This window comes from Lutra lutra, chromosome 4, assembly GCF_902655055.1.
Source record: "Lutra lutra chromosome 4, mLutLut1.2, whole genome shotgun sequence".
In the NCBI taxonomy this organism is placed as follows: Eukaryota; Metazoa; Chordata; class Mammalia; order Carnivora; family Mustelidae; genus Lutra; species Lutra lutra.
In genome coordinates, this window is record NC_062281.1 from 180,060,613 (window position 1) to 180,063,841 (window position 3,229).

Here is a 3,229-nt window from a genome sequence, read left to right on the forward strand (position 1 = left end):
AACCCCCTCTCTTTAATCGAGCTATCATTCACCTACCACAGAATTCACCTTTTTGAAGTGTGCAATGTTTAATAGAGTCAGAATTATGCCACTATCACCTCCATCTAATCCCAGAACATTTTCATCACCGGGGAAAAGAAAGGCCATAGGAGCAGTCACTTCCCTAAGCTTCTCTTCCCCCAGCCCCTGGCAACCATGACTCGACTTTCCTGTTGTTGTAGATTCGCCCATTCTGGACATTTCATATCAATGGAATGATACGATATGTGGCCTTTTATGTCTGACTTCATCCACTGAGCATAATGGTTTCAATGTTTACTCATGAGACAGCGCGTGTCAGTCCTTCCTGCCTGTTACTGCTAAATAGTAGTCCGGTGCAGGGACCTACCACACTTCGTTTATCCTCTCATTCGCTGAGGGACAGTGGGCTTACTTCCTTTTGGGGGCTATTATGAATAATGTTGTTATGAGCACTCATGTAGGTTTTCTTTTAAGATTTTATTTATTTATTTGACAGAGAGAGACACAGCGAGAGAGGGAACACAAGCAGGGGGAGCGGGAGAGGGAGAAGCAGGCTTCCCGCCGAGTAGGGAGCCCGAGGAGGGTCTCAATCCCAGGACCCTGGGACCATGACCTGAGCCCAAGGCAGACGGTCAATGACTGAGCCACCCAGGTGACCCTCGTGTCCAGTTTTTAAGCATGCATGTTTTCCATTCTCTTGAGGCTATGCCCAGCAGCGGAATTGCTGAGCCATATGGTAACTCAGGGGTTAACTTTTTGAGACACTGTCAGCCTTTCCTCCTATTACCTTCCCATAGGCCCTATTTCTTATCCTCTCTGAATCTCAGTTTCTCTCTGGCAAAGCTTCACTATTGAGACTTAACCTTGCAGACTGGCTGTAAGAGTTGGATGAGCTAAAGTATCGAAAGCATTTAGCACATAGTAGGTGTTCAGATAGTGGAATTATTATAACTACAAAAACTATAGGACTCTGAGACTGTTCCTTCTGCTTCCCTTCAATTCTGACTGGGCATCTACTCTTCCTTATCCCCACCTATTTTAACTATTTCTTTTTTTATTTTCTTTTTTCTCCTTTTTTTTTTTTTAAGATTTTATTTGTTTACCTAGAGAGAGAGAGAGTAAGCAAGTGGGAGAGAAAAAAAGCACATGAGCCAGGGGAGGGGCAGAGAAGCAGACTCCCCACTGAGCAGGGATCGATCCCAGGACTCTGGGATCATGACCTGAGCCAAAGGCAGACTCTTAAACCCCTGAGCCACTCCAGGCATCCACTTTACCCATTTCTTGAAATTTCCTTGAATTAACTTTACTGTGAAGCCCAATTTCTGCTCCCTGCTCTCTTGGGTGCATATGCACGCACACACACATTCTTTCTCTCTCATACACACACACACACACACACACACACACACACACACACCCCATTCAATAGTGACCTAAGCTCAAGCTAAGTGGAAAGGTAAAATCTTGCCCTATCCCCACCCCTACCCCACATCCCGGTATGTTAGAGCTGGAATCCATTACTACCGGTAGTTCTCGAAGTGTAGGACCCAGACCAGCAGCCCCTGGGAAGTTGTTAAAATGCAAATCCTCAGATCCCATCCTAGAAACACTGAATCCAGGGACACTGGGGATGAGCCCCAGTGATCTGTGGTGATTCATTCTAATACACACTAAAGTTCCCAAATTGTGAAGGAGGAAACTGGGGCACAGACAAATGAGTTAACTTGCTTGAGGCCATAAAGTGATAAAGGACAGAAGCTTTGGAATGATGTGGTCCTGGATGCAAATTCCACCTTCCCCATTTCTCGTTGTGTGACCTTGGACATGTCTCTTAACCTCCTTTACTACAATATCTGTCTCCGTTTGGGGCTGCTATAATAGAATGCCATAGACCAGGTGGCTTAAACATTTATTTCTCACAGTTCTGGAAGGTGGGGAGGGTAAGATCAAGGTGTCAGCCAGTTCTGTTCCTGCTGAGAGCACTCTTCCTAGTTTAGAGATGGCAGATGTCTTCTCCTTGTATCCCATGCCAGAGAAAAAATAATAATCTCTTGTGTCTTTTCTTCTGAAGGCACTAATCCCATTCATGTGGGCTCCACTCTCACGACCTTATTGCCTCCCAAAGACTCCATCTCAGAATACTATTGTTTTGGGGGTTAGGGTTTCAACATACGAATCTGGGGGGCTACAGTCTCCTCATCTATAAAATGGGAACAGTGCACAATTACTCCGAGGGTGGCCTCTACTCTGCATTAAAGGCAGAGTGAGGGCTGGAGCTCAGGCCTCCTGATTTCCAGGCTGGTCTTTTATCCTCGAGAAACTGGTGATCCCCCCCCCTACACCACTTGGTAAGAAGAATGCAGAAAACGTAACATCTGGAAGGTTGACATGCAGAGGAGGATTTCGTATTATTCTGTGATGCCCCAAAATGAAGAGCTGGGTTATTGGGGGTCGTTACAAGGAAGTAGGTCAATCGACGGGAGACGTTCCTAACTGAAATGGTTCAGAAACAGCATACGTGGCTCCAAAGGATAATGAGAGCTCATCAGCGGAAGACCTCAAGCAGCACATGGATACCCATCTGTCCATGATATTGGAGAGGAGAGACTCTCAGGGCAGAATAAGAAGCTGGCGTTGGTGAGCTCTAAAGTCTCCTTATATGTAACCCACTGTAGTAGACACGATTCGCACTTCCTCTGCGGCATTTGGCAGGAAGAACTGTCAATCAGGATGTTCTATTCACCCCTCTCGCCCCAGGAGAGGGCATATTATCCAGACTGGCCAACTAGAGCATCCCTTTCTCCCTGACCACGCTGATTGGTTCAGGGTGTGCCATGTAATCCAAGCCAGGCCAATCAGACTCTTTTTCTGCTAGAGACGTCCCGTAGCCACGCCCATCCTTGAATTTCCCCGTCTGGTGAGTTTGTAGAATTGCTTTTTTGCTTGGGCGGTTTTGGGGTTTCGGTTCTTGCTACTGGTAGAAGTTTTAAATATGCCATGTAAAAAGGGGCCTTCTGGTGTTGGAGCCTGCCTCACCCAGCATTTCATTAAAAAATAATAATAAGAGGGGCGCCTGGGTGGCTCAGTGGGTTAAGCGTCTGCCTTCGGCTCAAGTTTTGATCCCGGGGTCTTGGGATGAAGTTCTACCTGGCTCCCTGCTCCAGGGGTAGCCTGCTTCTCTCTCTGCCTCAGCCGCCCTCTCACTGTC